The sequence below is a fragment of the Herpailurus yagouaroundi genome, unplaced genomic scaffold (assembly GCF_014898765.1).
Source record: "Herpailurus yagouaroundi ecotype Mexico unplaced genomic scaffold, PumYag 77, whole genome shotgun sequence".
Lineage (NCBI taxonomy): Eukaryota > Metazoa > Chordata > Mammalia > Carnivora > Felidae > Herpailurus > Herpailurus yagouaroundi.
In genome coordinates this window covers 66,031,971-66,054,633 of record NW_024412388.1, presented here as the reverse complement: position 1 = coordinate 66,054,633, position 22,663 = coordinate 66,031,971, and the positions used below count along the sequence as shown (strand labels likewise).

Genomic DNA, 22,663 nt, shown 5'->3' with positions numbered 1-22,663 from the left:
CACTGTATCACTTCTACAATCTTGGAATCAAATTGGGCACCACCCTCACTCCCTGTTCCACAGTGATTTTCATGGAGTAGTTGCTTTTTATCACAGCAACCACCAAAAACCCAGCTTTGCAAAGATACAACAGCACCAAAAGAAATGTATGACATTGACACTGTGGCAGACATAAAGTTCATAGTTTGCATGATGTCCTATAGTCATAGAGTATAATTATGTTTTCTTTGATATTTTTAAATGTCCCACAACACCCCCTGTGAATTCACTGTGGTGTTCTGGGGCACCTCAGCCACATCGTGGGAACTGCAGGGTTAGAATGACAGTTTGGAACATGCTGTGATAGATTATTACAGTAATGACTCCCATAAATCACACCTCTTTGTATGCATGCACTAGAGCCAATGGGATTTAGTTTGGCCAATGGGACATTAATAAATATAACATAGGCAGAGGCTTGAAAATTACCGTGCTTTGGAGTTTGCCCTCTCTTGCTGCCGGAAGCCATTCTGCCACTGTATGACACACCTGGGCTAGCTCCTGGGCGAGAAAAGACCTCATGGAGAGAGGCCCCACTCATCTCAGTCATCCCAGACACATGAGGAAAACCCAAACCATCTAGCTCTAGCCAAACTGACTCAGACCGAGAGAGCTGCCCACTGAGCTATAGAATCATAAAACATTTTAAAACTTTCCTTTTAAACCACTATGTTTTGGGTGGTTTTTAGGCAGCCTAACTGATAGAATGTTAAAGAAATTGCACTTTATACTTTAGGTGATGGAAAATCAATAAAAGAATCAATTGCTTAATGAAGTTGAATAGAGTTAAAATGGATGAACAATGATCATTCAATGGTCTCCTTAGAATTCTCTTAGAAATAGCTTGTGATTTCCAGCCTTAAAGCCTCAGGAACAAATCCTGAAGTTCATAAACATTTCAATTTTATTATAATTGAAGTTAGAAAATTGACTTCAGGGGCGCCTGGGTGGCTCAGTCGGTTGGGTGTCCAACTTCGGCTCAGGTCATGATCTCACCTTGTGTAGGTTCCAGCCCCGTGTCAGGCTCTGTACTGACAGCTCAGAGCCTGGAGCCTGGCTTGAATTCTGTGTCTCCCTCTCTCTCTGCCCTTCCCTACTCTCACTCTGTCTCTCTGTGTCTCTCAAAAATAAATAAACACTGAAAAAAAAAATTTTTTAATTGACTTCATTTGTTTGAACCACAGTTACTACAATTATAAAGTAAGTGATCATTAACCTATGAGGAAGCTTGTTTGTAAAGGAAAATGTGAATTTTAATTCAGTTGTCAAAAGAGTGAAGGGAAATCTTGTTACAAAATATAAGAATGGCCCCTTCAGCCCTAGTTCTGATTGCTGACCACTTTAACCACAGTGGCTGAAACCCAATAGCAAACCCAGAACCAAATGAAAATGGCCTCACAGCAGCACAAATACGTCTGTTACAAGATGCTAAATCTTAATGCTAATCAGGCCTTTCCCAATCTTTTGCTAATTCAACAAAGCAAGGTTCCAACCAGAGCACGCAGATGATTGCATGGAACACTTTTTCGCAGGGGCCGTAGGCCGACCATCTAAAAAACCTGTGACTGTGAAGGTACAACCAGGAGCTGCTCTTCAGAACTGCATTGGTGTAGTGTAGTCAGAGAATATCACCATTCTAAGGCACAATAAAATACGTTTTTTTAAAAGGATGAGACTGAGTCATCAAGAAAATATTGAATGTTTATGAAAATAAATTGAAACCCCTTCAGTAAGATTTCCATTAAAAATGATTAAGAGGGGTGCCTGGGTAGCTCAGTCAGTTAAGCATCTGACTCTTGGTTTCGGCTCAGGTTATGATCTCATGCTTTGTGGGTTTGAGCCCTGCGTCAGCTCTGTGCTGACAGTGTGGAGTGTGCTTGGGATTCTCTCTCTCTCTCTCTCTCTCTCTCTCTCTGCCTCTCCCCTACATGCTCTCTCTCTCTCTCTCCCTTTCTCTTAGGATAAACTTAAAAAAAAAAAAAAAGATTAAGAAAAGTAGTATAGGCTCTTAAAGTAGTATTGCTATCTAGAAACTTCACTTATTTGGAAAATTCCATTTCCCAGGAGCCATTGCAAATAATGATGCTTTTGGCATCTCCATGAATTAGAGGTAACTGCATCAGCTCACCTTGGACTAACTACCATCTACAGTTTAATTCTATTGAGTGGGAAAATTCTCCCAGCCCTCAATAGCATGAGAATGACTGAGGCACTGGTCCTCAGACAGCAGCTCCAACTTCCTGAGCAGGAGACTGAATAGGGCAGTAGAGGAACAAGATGACAATTACCTCATATGGGCCCAAGGGTGAGCTCCTTTCCGACCAGGTAAGGCTCTGTAGAGAGGATGAAGTCAGTAGCCACATCACCAGGGGCCAGATATCCTAGGAGAAGTTATGTAATGAAGGTGTCCAGCTGGGAAAAGCCCACCTAATTCCACATTTCCTGCCTGTGCCCAAGACCCTGTTCACCCCATCAGGGAAAGTGCCTGTGAAACAAAAAAATAAGGGAAAGGACACTCCAGCCACCACAGACATAGTAAACACAGCCGTAACTACAGCCTATACAGAGGCAAAAAAACAACCTATCTTTATGTAGTTAAAGAAGCTTTAGAAAATATAGATGCAGAAAGAGAGAGGGGAAAGAGCCGACTACATACATATACAGTAAGTGTGCTCATATGCAAAAAGGATATATTAGGATCTTCTTTTATCAATATATACCTTAACAGAATCATTTTGAATTGCATCATATCCATTTTTACAGCCATATCCTTTTAATCAATCCCATGTTTCGGGGTATCCAAATTCTATTTTGTTATTTCTTGAGGGTGTCAGGAAGCCCTGGTTCAATACCAACTGACCAGTAGAGAGGAGTCAGACCCTTATTTTTTATAAAAGTTGGATGGAGGACACAGATCAGGTGTGCAGCCCAATGAGACTCCTAACAGGGTATCTGGAGTTAAACAGTTTCCTAGACAGACACAGGTAGAGCTGGAAAACCGCAGGCTTCCCCACAGTCAGGAGGCCTTCCCCATAAAAGCTGCACTTGGCAGGAAGCCAGTGAGGGCACATGCTCTGCAGGTAGAATAATGCAAAGTGTGAAAACAGTGGGAGCAGAGCCCTGACCACAACCAAACAAGCTGCTCCTTTTCCCCTGGGGAGGGGTCTGCGGTGGAAGAGGGCTGGAAGTATTCCAGAAGTGGCTGTCCCCCAACACAGAAACCAGGCAAAAGCAGGTTACCTACTCAGTGCCATTTCAAAAACAAGGCTGTGATAACTATGCTTAAATTTTTACCTTTCTGCATTTGTCCTATTATTTTCTTAGAACAAATTCCTAGAAGTGGGATTCCCAAGTCAAAGCTAAAAGCATCTTTAAAATCTTTCACACATACTATCAAACTGCAGAGAAGACTATAGATTTACACTCCCAACAGCAATGGATGAAAGTGCACACTTCTTCACTCCCCTTGCTGTTGTGATAGGTTAAGATGGTATCTCATTATTGTGCTCGTTTGCATTTTGTTACTAGGACGGCTAAAATCTTTCCATTGGACATTTTTATTTTTTTCTTTTCGGACTCCTTTGGTATGCCCTCTGCTCATTTCTTTGGTGAGATTTTCATATTCTTATTCGTTTGTAAGATGCAAAAACATTTAAGCAAGTCACTCTTCTTAATCTTACAATTGTGATGCGTCACATAGCAGTTAGAATCATAAGCCTAACACAGCATGACACTGAGGTTGAGAATGATCATTTCCATATTTATTAAAACTTTTCCTCATATCAAAGCAAGAACTTATTTGAAGAAGGGACAGGCTTTTGGAAAAGGTCAATATCTATAGCCCACAGAAGTGCTTGGATTTAATATCCTCTGATATTTAGTCTATGCACTGACATTTTTATTTCAAACTTTAAGACACTTCATAATTATTAATCCAGAAATCTGAAATTTTTTTCTTTTTTTTTTTAAGGAGAAAATAGTTCATGTTTCATTTTAACTCCAAGTACAAGAGAGACAGTTAAATTTCTTTAAACAACTGCTGACATCATCTCGAGGGGGTGAGGGCAGGAAATGACAGACCTGCATTCAAACACAATAATCACTTTATTACCAGATCTAATGACATGTCTGGGAGAGACCCAGAGTCTTGTCCAGTTAATGCCCCCTTGCCCTTCACTTTTTTATCAAAAAAAAAAAAAAAATCCTTAACAGATGTGCTTTATTTTGAGCATATTCAGTACACAGAACTTTAAAATTTTGAAGAAAAACTCAGGGTAATTACTTGTTCTCTTTATTAAAAGATTGCCATCAGAAATATCAGGTATAAACTGCTGACTGAGGCAAGGTGCACGGTTAAATGATTGAACTGATACAGACATTTTAAAATAAACAGTTCCCAGTATTTTGATCCACAATCTGCCAAGGATAGCTACTTTATGTTTTTAGGTAATACAGTTAAGCACTGGTAAACAAAACATTCTTTAAAGAACTTTAAAACTTTTAATGCATTATTCGATATTTTTAAGTTAAATTCCAGTTAGTTAACATAAAGGGGAATATTAGTTTCAGGTGTACAATACAGTAATTCGACACTTCCATACAACACGCAATGCTCATCACAAGTGTACTCCTAATCCCCATCACCTATTTCACCCATCCCCCCCATCCACCTCCCCTTTGGTCACCATCAGTTTATTCTCTATAGTTGAGTCTGTTTCTCGGTTTGCCTCTCCCTTTTTTCCTCTTTGCTCATTTGTTTTGTTTCTTATATTCCACATAAGTGAAATCATATAGTATTTGCCTTTCTCTGACTTCTTTCACATAGTATAATGCTGTCTAGTTCCATCCATGTTGTTGCAAATGGCAAGATTTCATTCTTTTTGATGGCTGGGTAATATTCTACTGTATAAATGTACCACACCTTCTTTATCCATTCATCAATCAATGGACAGTTGGGCTGTTTCCATAATTTGGCTGTTGCAGATAATGCTGCTATAAACATCAGGGTGCATCCCTTTGAATTAGTGATTTTGTATTGAGTAAATACCCAGAAGTGTGATTGTTGGATCATAGGGTAGATCTATTTTTAACTTTTTGAGGAAACATCATATGGTTTTCCACAATGGCTACACCAGTTTGCATTCCCACCAACAGTACGAGAAGGTTCCACATTCTCACCAACACCTTTTGTTTGTGTTGTTGATTTTTAGCCATTCTGACAGATTTGAGGGAATACCTCATTGTAGTTTTCATTTATATTTCCCAGATGATCAGTGATGTTGAGCATCTCTTCATGTGTCTGTTGGCCAGCTGGAGGTCTTCTTTGGAAAAGTGTCTATTCGTGTCTTCTGCCTATATATTTTTTTAATTTTTCTTTTTTTTAACATTTATTTATTTTTGAGACAGAGAGAGAGCATGAATGGGGCGGGGCAGAGAGAGAGGGAGACGCAGAATGGGAAGCAGGTTCCAGGCTCTGAGCCATCAGCCCAGAGCCCGATGCGGGGCTCGAACTCACGGACCACGAGATCGTGACCTGAGCCAAAGTCAGACGCTTAACCGACTGAGCCACCCAGGCGCCCCCTGCCTATATTTTAATTGGATTATTTGTTTTGGGGTGTTGAGTTTTAAAAGTTCTTTATATTTTTTGGATACTAACACTTTATCAGATAGGTCATTTGCAAATATCTTCTCCCATTCTATAGGTTGCCTTTTAGTTTTGTTGATTGTTTCCTTCACTGTGCAAAATCTTTTCATTTTTATGAAGTCCCAATAGTTTATTTTTGCTTTTTTTCCCTTTCCTCAAGAGACATATCTAGAGGGGCGCCTGGGTGGCTCAGTTGGTTAAGCGTCTGACTTCAGCTCAGGTCATGATCTCACAGTTTATGAGTTCGATCCCCACCTCAGGCTCTGCACTGACAGCTCAGACCCTGGAGCCTGCTTTAAATTGTGTCTCTCTCTGCCCCTCCCCCACTTGTGTTCTTTCCCTCTCTCTCAAAATAAATAAACATTAAAAAAAAGAGAGACATATCTAGAAAGAAATTGCTATGGTCAGTGTCAGAGAAGTTACTGCCTGTGTCCTTCTCTAGGATTTTTTTTATGGTTTTAGGTCTCACATTTAGGTCTTTCATCCACTTTGAATTTATTTTTGTGTATGGTATAAGAAAGTGGTCCAGTTTCATTCTTTTGCATTTTACTGTCCAGTTTTCCCAATATCATTTGTTGAAGAGACTATCTTTTTCCCACTAGATATTATTCTTGCTTTGTCAAAGATTAATTGACCGGGGTGCCTGGGTGGCTCAGTTGGTTTAGCATCCGACTTCGGCTCAGGTCATGATCTCACAGTTCGTGGGTTTGAGCCCTGCATCAGGCTCTGTGCTGACAACTCAGAGCCTGGAGCCTGCTTCTGATTCTGTCTCCCTCTCTCTGTGCCCCTCCCCCACTCACACTTTGTCTGTCAAAAATAAACATTAAAAAAAATTTTTTTTAAAGATTAATTGACCATATAGTTGTGGGTTTCAATAATATCTTTGTAAGAGGTCTTAAAGTAATGGATATTGAGCAAATGGTAGTAAACAATTCCTTAACAAAAAAATGTGCTTAGTCATTCTTTCTGTTAAAAAATGTTCCATTTTGGGAGCACCTGGGTAGATCAGTCAGTTAATTGATCTCTTCTCAGGTCATGATCTCATGGTCATGAGATGGAGTCCTCTGTCTGGCTCTGAGCTGGGCGTGCAGCCTAAGATTCTCTCTCCCTCTCCTTCTGCCCCTGCCCTACTCGCATGTGTGCTCTCTCATTCTCTCTCAGAAAAAAAAAAGAAAAGAAAAAAAATCTTCATTCTGTTTAATTCCCTTCTTAACAGTAACATACTTTTAAATCTACCAAATCAATAAATTTCAGAATTCTAAAATTCGTGCTAGTATGAATTGTCCCAAAATATTCCCTTCATCATCTTTATGCTTCTCCATAAAGTATAACAATACCTGTTAGAGCCCTCATCATTCACCATTAATTCAATAAACATTTTGAGAAGCTGCTAACATTCTTAAAAATTTAGTCTCTGCTACATTAGGAGCTAAGGTACAAAGATAAGTAAAACAGTTCTTACCCTCAAGGAAAACATGGTCTAGAGTTTATGGTCTAGCAGGGTAAACAGTGTACAGTTTATAGTGGGGGAGACAGAAAAAGAGAATCCACTGTGGTATAATCAAGTACTGACACTGAGCCCAAGGAAACAGTCACACTGAGGCTGAGGGAATCAGAGAAGGCTTCTAGGAGGAAGTGATGAGTCACTGAGTCCTGGACAATGAGCAGGTTCTAGCTAGGGTGATTCAGGCAAGTGTAAAGGCACAGAGGCAGATGGGTCACAACGAGGAGAACCAGTAGTACAGTTCAGTTCAGATGAAGCATAGAGTTGGGGTGGGCACAGTCAACGGTGAGAGCACTACAGAAGGAACATTACATTTTTACATCTCAATGAATGCTGACAAAAGTTGATGATGAAAGGCTATTCTTACCTTCCTCCCCCCATTTCACAGTTAAAGAAACAGAAAAATTAAAGTTAAAATTTTAAATTAAGTAACTTGCCCAAGGTCATATATTGTAGAAGTGGCTAAAATAAAATTCCAACTTAGAAATTCTGATTCCAGAGCCTAGGCTCATCTGCTAATCATGAATGGATTGTATGCTATGCTAAGGAATTTGAATTTCACCTTGAAGGTCATGTGAGGACAACAATTTTAAGCAGGAGAATGCTAGAGTCCATTTTGCCTTTTAAAAGGATGACCCATACTGCTAAAGGGACGAAGTGAGGCTAGACCTGAGATGGAACTATGTACGGTTCTGCCTGATGTACCCTGCACAACTAGAGGGAGGACCATCAAATGTGGTCTATGAATGGCACTCAAAGTTGTGCAATACACAACCTACATGACCACATTTAATGTAACTGCAAGTTAGGAGGTTATTACAGTAATCCAGACTTAAGATGTATGAGGGATTGAACTAAAGAAGAAGGGAATGGTTTATAATGCAGAAATAACAATGTAGAATCAACAGGAGCTGGTGGCTGGGTGGATGAAGATGGTGACACAGAAAGAGCAGTCAAAGAAGTTTTATTTTGTCTCAGTCTAAGTTGGAACTACATTTTTTCATCTTCCCTACTTGGTTCTGGGTTAGAAACTTGCACATGATTTGGAAAATGAAATGAAGGAGTCAGCCCTTATGCTCTGAAGGTCATCATGGTTACAGGTGAGTAGAGTAAGATGCAGAGAAGCAAGTGTCAGTCTGTGCTTGTTCTTCCCCACTCTACACCTTCCTCTGCCTCCAGATCCAGCCGTTCTTCCCATCTACCTGTCCTGCTGACCCACAGCAACCCATGACCAGATACCCAACTGCAAACTCACAGAAGCAACCACGAGGACCAGATCACAGCCTTCCACAGACCTCCATGGGAGTGGAGTTCTCCTTTGTGGACCCTATCAGCAGATTCCCCTCAAGCTCGGACTTGTCCACCATGCCAATGTTTCAGGAAGACTGCTTGGTGACCGCCCTGCTTCACCAACTCTCCTTCCTGGACCTTTACTTCCCCTGATCCCAGCAGGCTTTTTTTGTAGCAACTGAAAAGATTATTCTGAAAGGCATATAGAGCTGCAAAGAACATAGAAGAGTCAAAACAACTTTGGAAAAGAAAAAATTCGAAGGACTTACACCATTTGATGTCAAGACTTATAAATGAATCTATGACAGAGCTGTAAAGATGGACACCCAAATTACACAGGGGCAAAACATGTGGTAAACTTGCCTGGGATAACTTGGAAGGCAGAACATATGCCCATTGACACTGTAACTCTGGGGGAAGTGGTTGGCAAGAGAATAATTGTGGGCTTTTATTTTGTATCTCAGGCAAAGTATTTTTTTTCCCCTCATTAGCTCTTTTTTTTTCAATATACGAAATTTATTGTCAAATTGGTTCCCATACAACACCCAGTGCTCATCCCAAAAGGTGCCCTCCTCAATACCCATCACCCACCCTCTCCTCCCTCCCACCCCCCATGAACCCTCAGTTTGCTCTCAGTTCTCAACAGTCTCTTATGCTTTGGCTCTCTCCCACTCTAACCTCTTTTTTTTTTTTTCCTTCCCCTCCCCCATGGGTTCCTGTTAAGTTTCTCAGGATCCACTTAAGAGTGAAACCATATGGTATCTGTCTTTCTCTGTATGGCTTATTTCACTTAGCATCACACTCTCCAGTTCCATCCACGTTGCTACAAAAGGCCATATTTCATTTTTTCTCATTGCCACGTAGTATTCCATAGTGTATATAAACCACAATTTCTTTATCCATTTATCAGTTGATGGACATTTAGGCTCTTTCCATAATTTGGCTATTGTTGAGAGTGCTGCTATGAACATTGGGGTACAAGTGCCCCTATGCATCAGTACTGTGTCCCTTGGATAAATTCCTAGCAGTGCTATTGCTGGGTCATAGGGTAGGTCTATTTTTAATTTTCTGAGGAACCTCCACACTGCTTTCCAGAGCGGCTGCACCAATTTGCATTCCCAACAGCGCAAGAGGGTTCCCGTTTCTCCACATCCTCTCCAGCATCTCTAGTCTCCTGATTTGTTCATTTTGGCCACTCTGACTGGCGTGAGGTGATATCTGAGTGTGGTTTTGATTTGTATTTCCCTGATAAGGAGCGACGTTGAACATCTTTTCATGTGTCAGGCAAAGTATTTTAAGAAGTGAGCTCAAGTGAGGCACCTGGGTGGCTCAGTCAGTTAAGTGTCCCATTCTTCATTTTGGCTCAGGTCACGATCTTGCAATTTGTGAGTTTGAGCCCCACATCAGGCTCTGCACTGGCAGCATGGACCCTGTTTGGGATTCTCTTTCTCCCTCTCACTGCCCCTCCCCATCTCAAAATAAATAAACTTAAAAAAAAAAGAGCTTATGAAATTGGCCAATTTGCAAGCCAATTTGGGAGCCTAACGAGGAAGGCTGTATGAAAGCTATTGGGCCCCAAATTTTAAAAGACAATTTTGAAAATATATCTGAACACAAAATCCCATTAAAATCTAGCTTTGTTGCTGCCACTGGGGCTAACAAAGTTAGTTGTGGTTGGGTTTGAGGATGAGGAATCCTGACTATAGAGATAGGACGGTCTCCCATTGTCGCTGACACCCTGTGAGACTTCTACCCACTCATCGTCATTAGAGGAAACACAATCCCTATGCAAAGGAATGTGGAGGAGAGAAAAAATACTCAAGGACCATGCCACCCTCCATGAACTGTGGACATTGCAGCAGCATCAATCTCCTGAAGTGCTCCTGCAACAAGATGGACAGAAGGGCCCTGCCTTCATTCTGGAGATTCTCACATCCAGATAAACTCCAGGTCTAAAGAATGTGCTGAAAATCCAAGCTTCAGAAATATATGTAATTTCTCTTGGAACTGGGCTTCTAACAACTTTTATGTATGTCAACAAAAGTACTGTAAATTGGGCTTTTCTAAGAAAAAGTGCCCAAAAATTCAGTATACTTGGTATTCTTGGCAGAATCTTTTGTTCTCTTTCATTTTTCAGTCACTTTATTACAACTTAATCTTTGTAAATACTACTTTGGGTCATCCAAGCTTCTGGAAGTACTTTGGATTATTGGAATTATAGTCTTCATTCTGAAAGTCTTCTTCATTGGCTCAAAATGCCTTACTTTATTGGGTACCCTCTTTCATGATGCCTTTTAAATCCAAGGATTACTGGTATACATTCTTAGAAGAATTGTGTCAGTATAAATGAATTTTGTCCCATATCAGTTTGGTTTCATTACCTCATTAGCTACAGGGAGTTTGGTAATATAACTAGATTCTTGGGATATTACCAGCTTATTTTACTTCCTTTTAAAATTTTGGATTCTTTTTGGAAATCTGAGGACTTTCAGACAGGTTTTGTAATACTTTTTACATGACCAAGCTATAGAGTGACTTGTTCAGATGATATTTGATCAATATGTCAAGCAGAACTTCTTGAGATTATTTTTCCCATCTGTCAACATATATTTTCTCAAGAGTACATTACCTCATGGTTTCACCAAGAGAATGTCCACTGGTCAGAACTGTGATTTCAGACCATGTAACCAAATGGCAAGATGGGGATACTTCATCACACCTTCAAATATAAGTAAGTCCAGGGGTGCCTGGGTGGGTCAGTCAGTTGAGCATCCGACTTCAGTTCAGGTCATGATCTCATAGTTCATGGGTTCGAGCCCCACTTAGAGTCGCTGTCAGTGCAGATCCCAGTTCAGATCCTCTGTCCCCCCTCTCTCTCAAAAATAAACATTTAAAAAAGAGAGACAGAAACAAATATAGTTAAGTCCTATAAACTATTAAGACAACAACATATTAATTTCATTTGGTTGTACTGACCATTGCTAAAGTCATCAGGATAGATTTTAGTATGCACTCTCTCAAATAAACTTCAAAAAAAATATGTAAGTAATGTTTAACCTAACGTCTATATTGACATTTATTCTATCCTAATTACTTGACATGTGATTGCAGTATGAAACTATAAATGTATTTTCTTACTGATGTTATCAAAAACAGCAACTGCATAACTAAATTAAGAATTAATGGCTTCAGAAGAATTCAGGCATTCTTTTCAAACAATGTTTCAAAATAAGGAATATTTTTATGATAAAATATATCTTTATCCAAAATCTCAAAAATTCTTAAAGTTTTCATAAAATTTATATATTTTTTAATTTGAGAGGGTGTGTGAGAGAGCAGGGGAGAGGCAGAGAGAGGGGAAGAGAAAGAATCCCAAGCAGTCTCCACACTGCCAGTGCAGAGCCTGACGTGGGGCTTGAACCCACAAGCCATGAGATCATGACCTGAGCTGAAATCAAGAGTCAGATGCTTAACCGAGACACCCAGGTGCCCCAAAATTTACAGTATTTTATTTATGATTTTTTTAATGAGAATTTCATTTTAATGTTTTTTTAATTTACATCTAAATTAGTTAGAATATGGTGCAACAACGATTTCAGGAGTAGATTCCTTAGTGCCCCTTACCCATTTAGCGCATCCTCCCTCCCACAACCCCTCCAGTAACCCTCAGTTTGTTCTCCATATTTAAGAGTCTTTTATGAAAAAAAAATTAAAAAAAGACTCTCTTATGTTTTGTCCCCCTCCCTGTTTTTATATTTTGTTTCCCTTCCCTTTGTTCATCTGTTTTGTCTCTTAAAGTCCTCATATGAAGTCATATATTCGTCTAATTTCACTTAACATAAGTGGGTCGTAGGGTAGTTCTTTCTCTGCATTCTCACCAACATCTGTTGTTGCCTCAGGTGTTAATGTTAGCCATTCTGACAGGTGGAAGGTGGTATCTCATTGGGGTTTTGATTTGTATTTCCGTGATGATGAGTGATGTTGCGCATTTTTTCATGTGTCTGTTAGCCATCTGGATGTCTTCTTTGGAGAAGTGTCTATTCATGGCTTTTGCCCATTTCTTCACTGGATTGTTTTTTGGGTGTTGAGTTTGATAAGTTGTTTATAGATTTTGGATACTAACCCTTTATCTAATATGTCGTTTGCAAATATCTTCTCCCATTCTGTCGGTTGCCTTTTAGTTTTGATTATTGTATTTTTAAATGAAAGTTCTATATGTTATATTTTATCTTTAATAAGATTGTCTATGTGAATATTAATTTACTGAGGATGATATATTTTAATATTACTCTTTTAAACATTAGCAATAATATAAATTTAAATTTTCCAGTGTTATTACAAAGATTACATTAATGGTTAGCCTTTAACCTAATGGCCTCAAGGTAGCCACCATTAAATTGAGAAGGAAGGGTATGGGAACAAGAAAGCAAAGAAATAAGACTTGAGAATGACATCTAGGCAATCATTGGATGTATTTACTGGCACATGGAACTGACTAGATGCTAACAGATCAAAAGCCTTCTAGATTTCTAAGTGAACTGTACTGCCAAATAAATACAATCCCAACCTGAAAAAGCCTTAGACTATTTGAGCATTAAAACAATCCTCAGGACCTCACACTTGCACAAGTAGGAAACAGGCTGTGAAAGTTGTATAGCCTTCAAGAATACACTCCCAAATATCCCCTTCAGGTGTGGCCATAAAAAACATGACATGGAAGTCCCTCCCAGAGGATGGACCCAGGGCCATGGACAAAGGAGTTGACCAGGAGAGCAACGCCATGATCTAATCAAGGAACTTCCCCCCAACCCCACCTTATGAAGACAGGATATTTTCATAATGCTTGTTCAGGATTTCATATATACTAGCAACTAGAAATTGTTGAGTGTCTTCTGTTTTTCTGTTTTCCAAAAGAGAGGTTCATTTGTTTTTGTTTTGTCTTGTTTTGTTGAGTTATCCTGTTCCTGATTCACCACTCTATATTTAGATCACACAAGAGGCCCCATCCAGACACTATGTCCATCACTGGAATATCTGAACTTTGTGCCACTTCGCTGACTTCATAGGTCTTTGGGTGCCTCCTATGAGAAATGGATATTTTCTATAAAAGAATGGAATAGATATTTGTGACCAGAAAGAAAGACTGCGGAGGATACTGGTTAGCAAGTCATTGAAAACCATTTTCTTTTTCTCCTGGGACACTGTTAGCCTGTTTTGTGGTCAGTACTGACCAATATAATGTGAGAAGTAACATCTGTTGCTTCCAGGCCTGACTTGTTTGGCCTCTGACTCATGACCCTCATGCCTTTTTCCTTCCAGCTGGCTAGGCTGGAGATGAGAAGAACAACTTTGGAAGTTGTGGTGTGAACATGGGGGATCCAAAGGACAGAAGAAACAGGAGTCCCTAAAAACGTGTAGAGAAATGCCACCCTCTAGGAGTGACTGTATTCCATTCTTACCTGAGCAAAAATAAATATACTTTAATCATATTAAGCCCCTGAGGTTTGGAAGGTTATCTATTACAATCACTAATGTATATACAGCAGAAAGAACAGCACAAAGATAGGAAGATTGAAAGAAATGACACAGCCTGAGGAGGGTAAGTGGTTCTCTTTGGCCAAAACATAGGCACAAGAAAGAGAACAGCAACGAACAAGAGGTTCCTTTGGGCATATTGCTATGGGTCTTAAACACATGCAAAAATTTGGACTTTATTATGTAGAAATGGGGACCATCAAAAGTTTATATCTATTATATATCTTCTATTTAAAACTGCTAGAGTCAGTGCTGTCAGTAATCTGCCTTTTCTCAGGCAATTAAGAATCCATATCTTTCACACACTGTTGCCCTCCAAAATTGAGAATATACAATATAATCACCAAGCTGACAACAGCTTTTGCAATCTGTTAAAGCTGCAACTCACATCAAAATGGATCCTGCCAAATTCAGTAAGAAAATCGAGAATCAGGGGTGCCTGGGTGGCTCAGTTGGTTAAGCATCTGACTTCAGCTCAGGTCATGATCTCGCGGTTTGTGAGTTCCAGCCCCGCATCGGGCTCTGTGCTGACAGCTCAGAGCCTGGAGCCTGCTTCAGATTCTGTGTCTCTCTCCCCCTGCCCCTCCCTCCCCTGCTCACACTCTCTCTCTCTCAAAAATAGATAAACATTAAAAAAAATTTTTTTTAAGAAAATGGAGAATCAGTAACCTTCAGAGAAAAAAGTCAACTTTCAAAACCTGTTTCTTCATGAAAGTGTCGTGTGTCGGGGGGAGGGAGAAAAGGAGATGTCTTTGCAGATAATGCTATTCCTGCAACAAAAGAAAACTGAAAATGGGCTTCAATCAGGGGCGCCTGGGTGGCTCAGTTAAGCGCCTGACTTCAGCTAGGGTCAAGCCTTGCGTTGGGCTCTATGCTGACAGCTCAGAGTCTAGAGCCTGCTTCAGATTCTGTCTCCCTCTCTCTCTCAAGAATAAAAACATTAAAAATAAATTAATTAAATTTAAAAAGGCAGGCCTAAATCATGGTCACATTTACTAAGCTCCTTCCATGTGTGTCTAGCAGGTGTCCTGCTAGAAGTCTACAATACAAAGATCAATTACTTACCAGGACTTCGAATTACTCAGAGTAATACAATTAGTAGGAACAAAAACAGATTAACCAGGATACATTAGTGTACATGCTATTATAAAAATAGGACCCAACCGAACTATTAGGTTTGGGGAAGAATCAGGGGTCACAGAACTTTCTTAGCCTCATACTGAAGATCCTTCTTGATCAGACTCAACCTACCCTTGCAGACTGAAATTTTGGTACTTTTCTTCACAAAATCATTTGCTCTCATACCTATCCTCCACCTTCCCACATCCATGCCTTGCATTCTACCTCATTTTCTCTCCCTGACTCATTGCTGGTCACTGTTTAATGTGCTGCCAAGACTCTACCCATGAACTCTCCCCTGGTTCCAGTGGGATGTACTCTCCCCCTTCTCAGGGGTCCCATCAGAGCCCTCGCAGGAAATTACCACTCCTCTGCTTTGCATTATGGCTACTTTCTGACTTGCTAGTCTTGTCTCATCTCCACTCTAAACTATAAGCCCCCTGAGGATCAGGAATGTTTCTGGTATGGCACCTTGTATGTACATAGCGGATTCTCAGCATTTTTTGAATGTTAGAATTTTAAACCCAAAACCCACTCCCTGCAGATGCTAACTCAGCACACACAAAGTCACTGCATTCTTTGGTCTAGAGCTAAATCGCTGGGTGTATGGTATTTTCCCATGGGAGGGGAACAATCCTGAAAGAATATTCAGTAATAACAAGCTGAAGAAATAAAAATAGTACTACACCCTGGTTCTAACTAGTGCCTAGTTGTATTGCAAAAATTAAGATTGTCCAATTGGTCAAAATGCTTACATACTGATTAGAATGTATTAAAATGTCTAAGTTTGCCTTACTGCAAAACAACCTTTTATAGAAAAATCTCTACTTTAAAATATGTCAGCATTTGCTCTTAAGCAATCCAGAGAGGAGAAAATGGAAAGTGGCCTCCCCTTTCTAATATCAATACCATTAGCAAATGGTATTGACATGAGGGCAGCTGGAAATATGGTCTATAATGTCCCCACACTACACTGATGCTATAAGAGCTGGAAGCTAAAACATGGAGACAAATCAGCATTATTCAGGACGGAATGGTCAAAGCCAAAAGTAGAAAAAAATTGATGTCTATAAAATATTGAAGTAGACTGAATGTGTTCACTGAGGCCTGGAACATAATAAAGGAAATACATGCTTAAAATTTAAGTGAGGACAAACTTAGGATAAGTAGAAATATGTACAAGTTTTTTTAAGTGGGATGAACTTAAGGTTTTGTTAAGAGGTAAGAGCAGATGAGAATGCAAATATAAATCCATGGATAATAGCTCCATAAAATATTAATAGAGGAATTTTTGTGGCAGTGGTCCCCAGTCTGTTGAGTACTGGGGCCCCTTGGCCACCATAATTAGTACAAGGACACTGTAACTACATAAACACAGCAAGCCCTGTCTGTGGACTGTATAAACAACATGCCTAACACATTTGTACTACCATTTGACACAAACACAAAGATGTTTTTCCTGAGTAACAGAATGTCAGACAGGTTGGGGAAACTGGGCAGACTGATCTAGTAGGAACACACAGCTCTGAGAAGAGCTGTCAGGAGGAGAGGGATAACTCTACTCACCAGGGGGGCACATGATGTTTGGGGAGGATCCCAGAAGGAGCACTGGCTTTGAAAGGCCCTGAGCAGAAAACAGAGGACAGAGCCTGCAAGATGGAACAGGCTGTGTAGTGAGTAAAGGAACCTCTCAGATCTTCAAGACAATTACCACATTCAAAAAATTCTGTGTATGGTTAAAGTTTTTGTGGGAAATGGTCAAGGGGCTGAGCTTCTGGATCACCGCAAACAGCAAAAAAAGTGGAAGTAATGGGACACATGAGGAATTAAAGAGTGGGAAATTAAAGGAAACAGGAGAAGGGGCACCTGGGTGGCTCAGTCAGTTAAGTGTCTAACTCTTGATTTCAGTTCATGTCATGATCTCATGGTTCATGAGTTCAATCCTGCATTGGACTCCGTGCTGACAGCATGGAACCTGCTTGGGATTCTCCACCCTCCACCTGCCCCTCCCCTGTTCACACGTGCTCTCTCAAAAAAATAAAAAATAGAAAAAGGGGGGGCAGCATTGGGGCACTTGGGTGGCTCAGTCGGTTGAGCATCCGACTTTGGCTCAGGTCATGGTTTCATGGTCTGTGAGTTAGAGCCCCACGTTGGGCTCTGTGCTGACAGCTCAGAGCCTGGAGCCTGCTTCGGATTCTGTGTCTCCCTCTCTCTCTGCCCCTCTCCCCAACTTGTGCTTGATCTCTCAAAAATAAATGAAAAAAAATTTTTTTAATTAAAAAAAAAAAGGTGGGGGGCAGCAGCACTATGCCTGTTATAGGCCCTGGAAATGGAGCTCAAACCTAATTTAATCTGGCATGGGGGTCTTGGACAGTATTGGAGTTTCTTACATAAATTCACTCAAAAGTGTTCCTGAATCCTCAGAAGCTTTTTGTCATTAGTGTTTCCTTGGTTGATGGAATAATGCAAAAAAAAAAAAAAAAAAGATTTTGTACTATAGATTTTGCACTATAGGTTGATGGAATAATGCAAAAAAACAAACAAACAAACAAACAAAACCACTATTTTCAGAGTACTGGCCTGTTCTGACTGAAGCCAAGAGGAATATGAAGTTGTTAGCTTCACCAGACAGGGAAGGCTGAACTCAGTTCACCAGAGAACTATGAAATGCCACATAGGCCACAGTCTTCTTTGAGAGCATCCATGGACCACATCCCAGTCCCATGTATTGCCAAATAAATAGGTACTGCTAGTCACAGAAAGGCCCTGAATGGGTGTGATGGTTAGAGCTTTCATCAAAACTTGTTTCCTTTCCTTGCTCTGTTCCATTTAATCCTCACAACAACCCCATTTGGAAGTTAACATTATTAGCCTAATATTAAAGATGAAGAAACTGAGGCATAGAATTAACCAAAGTCATATAGTTAGTAAACAGCACAGAGTCCAAAACTTTGACTGTGAAGCCTGTAAGAATTAATCAACTATGTATTATACACTGTGCAAAGTACTAAAACAGGCATATGATTAGCAAATGTTATGTATATTACTGCATTAGGGTTCTCAAGAGAAACAGAACCAGTAAGATGTAGGAATTGGAATATACGAATTGAATCACATGAGTATGGAGGCTGGCAAGTCCAAATCTGCAGTGATCTTCTTGAAACCCAAGAGAGACAATGCAGTTCCAGTCTAAAGCAGGTGCAGGTACAGGAAACCTGATGATACAGAAGAAGTCTGAAGACAGTCTACTGAAGACTTTTTTCCTCTTACTCCAGGGAAGGTCAATCTTATTCTATTTAGACCTTCAACTAATTGGATGATGCCCACCCACATTATAGAAACCAACCAGCTTTACCCCTTAAAATATTAATCTCATCAAAAAATACCCTTGCAGATATACCCAAAATAATGTGTGACCAAATATCTGGGCACCCTATGGCCCAGTCACATTGACATATAAAATTAACTATCACAATTACATTCCAAATGAACTTTCTTTCAACCCTTTATCCTTATAGTACCTTTATAATTTACATACTTTACTAGTCTGGAATTTAATACAAGTACTTTTCAGTCTCAAATACTTAAGAACCCACAATTCCCTTTATAGCAATTAAGGATATAATTTACATTTGTATCTCTTATTTTTAAACTTTAAATTAGAGTTTAAATGTAGACTTTCAATTGCTATGTCCTCAGGGAACTCCTAAACTTAATAAGACATGAATTTGAAATTAATGCTTTCAGAATTAAGCTTTCTGATAAAAATCTTACTTAAGCAAATTTTATTATTTTTCACATTTACTACAGAGATAAAGATAAGGGGGAAAAAATGTCTCAGGAAAATGAGTTCTGAGGCAGAAAGGGCAATTTAAATCAGGAAGTGACAAAATGACAAACAGCAGCTAATAAAATGCCTGGTAAAAAAAGAACTTTAGGGCTATGAGAATGATATCTAGAACCAAAAGGGAGTCCTACCTTGCTGTTCAAAGCTAAGGGTTAGTGTTAGAGTTAGGGCTAGGTCTCACTGTTAAAGTTCCCTAGGGCAGGAATCACATCTTTATGTCTCCCTCCATCTACCATGAGGTATAATACAGGCCTTGCATAATAGGTTCTCAATTTTGTCAAGTTAAAAAAGAATAGATATTTGGAGAAAAGTAACTTAGCAGAAGGGAATTAAAAAAAAAAAAAAAGAAAGAAAAGAAGGAATGTGCTGTCCAGGCATGTGATATGGCTTGGTTACAGGCTTATTAGGTAAGAAGGCTGAGATTCCAAGACCTTTTTAGATTATTACAGGAGTAAGATTTACATGAAGGCACATTCCCAAGGCCTGACACACTTATTTAGCTCAAGAAATACTTTAATTCTTCCCTATGACAATAAAACATAACAAAAATTGGTCATTTAAAAATCCTCACTATTGGGCTGCCTGGGTGGCTGAGTCGGTTAAGCACCTGACTTCGGCTCAGGTCATGATCTCACAGTCCGTGAGTTTGAGCCCCGCATCAGGCTCTGTGCTAACAGCTTGGAGCCTGGAGCCTGCTTCAGATTCTGTGTTTCCCTCTCTCTCTGACCTTCCCCCATTCATGTTCTGTCTCTCGGTCTCAAAAATAAATAAACATTAAAAAAAAAATCCCCACTATATCCCCCACCTACCAGGCTCCCCCACCCCTTAAAAAGCTAGTAACTTTTGGGGCGCCTGGGTGGCGCAGTCGGTTAAGCGTCCGACTTCAGTCAGGTCACGATCTCGCGGTCCGTGAGTTTGAGCCCCGCGTCGGGCTCTGGGCTGATGGCTCAGAGCCTGGAGCCTGTTTCCGATTCTGTGTCTCCCTCTCTCTCTGCCCCTCCCCCATTCATGCTCTGTCTCTCTCTGTCCCAAAAATAAATAAACGTCGAAAAAAAAATTAAAAAAAAAAAAAAAAGCTAGTAACTTTTCTAGGTTACTTAGGAAAAAAGAAAGTTCATTTCCAATTCTCCTTTTCTAATCTTTCTGCCAACTTCAAATATTTGGGCTTTGCATTTCAGCTTAAAAATCTTTTTTGAAACACACACACACTAGGATTTATGTCGATCTCAGTTCTGATTAGAAATGCAAAGTCAGCTTCACTTGGGGTACAGCACTATGGGAATTCTAATGCAATCAGAGGTCAGACATTCCTTCAAAGTCACAAGAACTCTCACATAGATTGATTTTATATATATATAAATGGAATATATATATATATATGGCAATCCAATATATATATATATATATATATGTGGCATATATGACATATATATATGGCAATCCAAAAACCTTTTCACTTTGTATAGTACATTTCCAGGAAAGAAACCCCAAACTTTCATAACTGATATACACAAAACACCAATTAAACAAAGCTGTTGTCAAAGCTTTCAGAGCAAGAGCAGAAATTCTGGCCTAAAACACAGGGTCCGTAACATCTGAGAAAAGTGCCTTGAGGTCCTTCCAATTCCAATATTCCATCTGAAAGAATAAGCACAGCCAATTGTCTGGACATAGAGTCCACTCATTAGAAAGCAAATACATAAGGAGAGAGTTCATTAGAATAGAGGTACAGTCAGAGAAGAATGAAAATCATTAACCCCAGGGTTAGAAGTCACATGGTAATTTTCTAACCACTCTTACTAATGAAATCATAGAATCTTAGGATTGGGGGAAGTATTAATATATAATCTAGATTCCAGACAAAACACTGCATCAGAAAGATGACTACCCATATTTTGCAAATTCAATTCTTATGCTTAGTGAACTGTATTTGGAAACAAGCAAAAAACAAAAAACAAAACAAAACCCCCCAAAAAAATGAAAAACTTGACTTTAGCCTTTTTCAAGTTATTGGCAATTTTACTTGCAGCTTGAGTTTAAAAAGAATGACTTTCCAAAAAACAATGAAGTATGAAACATTTAGGAAGATAGTTATTTAGAAAATTGATAAATTTACACAATTTTTTAAACGTTTCAACTATTTTTAGACCCATTTTAAGCAGAGAAAAAGATTAAAAACCATAAGGAAGAAGGCTGAAAAAGACATGTACACTACTTCATTAAATGTGAAAAACATGGCCATGACATGTGCACCTGCTGCTTCTAGTGCCCACAATGGGATCTCTGTCCCAGTGACATAGGTCAGCTGCTTGATCCTTCAAGCTCTTGCTAAGGCCAACAGACACAGGTATTTTATTACAACATTTCTCTATTTCTTTCCAATAGCTATATTTCAAAAGATGACTTGCTTCTCTCCTGGAGTGTGACTAAGGCTTTGTTTAAATGAAGAGGTCATAGATGCTTAACACTTCTTAAGCTTATTTCACTTAGTCGGTCACTTCTTTCAGTTATCTAAGCCTTTTTGTTGAACACTGGACAAAAATAGTCCTGATGAGGTCTTCTGGAGAGTAATGTACTGTTTGCCTGGGAGAACTACCTTTAAAAATTACGTCCTCCTTTAGCTCTAAAAATTTATCACTTATGTCTCTGAAATAAAGCACAGCATGAAAGAAAACACAAACATTATCCATGTAACCTTGATTTTCTGGGAGAGTCCAAGTTTCATGAATTAAAATATAGTATTAAGTGTCAAATTATAGAGGTTTGGTTGAATAAGTTGTAATATATCATACAATAGGCAACTATAAAGCCATTTAAAAGATGTGTGGAAGAATATGAAATGGAAAATGTATTAAGTGTTTAGGTTAGAAACCAAATTATAAAAATTATAGTCCTGATTTTATAGAGACAGCAAGAGGATTGAAAACTACACCAAAATAATAATTGCAGTTTTATTTATGTGGTGAAATTATGTGTGATTTTTACTTTTTCCTTGAACTTTTCCATACTTAACTTTTCTATAGAAAGTATTGTATTAAGTAGATTAAAAATAATTGTAAAAAGAAAAGTCACTATTACCACTCAGCAAAAGACACCTGAAAAAGTAAAAGTTGCAGTGTTTCCTATGATCTTTATATCTGCATCTTTTCCATGATTTTTTTTTTTAATTTTTATTTACATCCGAGTTAGTTAGCATATAGTGCAACAAAGATTTCAGGAGCAGATTCCAGTGACTCATCCCCTCTGTATAACACTCAGTGCCCATCCCAACAAGTGTCTTCCTTAATGCCCCTTACCCATTTAGCCCATCCTCCCACAACCCCTCCAGCAACCCTCAGTTTGTTCTCTGTATTTAAGAGTCTCTTATGTTTTGTCCCCTTCCCTGTTTTTATATTATTTTCGTTTCCTTTCCCTTATGTTCATCTGTTTTGGTTTTAAATTCCACAAGTCATATGATATTTGTCTTTCTCTGACTTATTTCACTTAGCATAACACCCTCTAGTTCCATCCACATTGTTGCAAATGGCAAAATTTCCTTCCTTTTGATTGCCAGGTAATACTCCACTGTGTGTGTGTGCGCGCATGTGTATACACACATGCGTACACACACACACCACTTCTTTATCCATTCATCTGTCAATGGACATTTGGGCTCTTTCCATACTTTGGCTATTGTCAATAGCAC

General features: G+C 39.3%; 1 protein-coding gene and 1 pseudogene across 1 annotated transcript in view; one reads left to right on the top strand and one right to left on the bottom strand.

The window, feature by feature from the left end:
- GIPC2 (GIPC PDZ domain containing family member 2) overlaps positions 1-22,663 on the bottom strand; it is a 430,222-nt gene that overhangs the window by 298,056 nt on the left and 109,503 nt on the right. The gene's annotated exons all lie outside the window — the stretch shown is intronic.
- On the top strand, positions 2,317-11,208 carry LOC121027812 (E3 ubiquitin-protein ligase RNFT1-like; annotated as a pseudogene).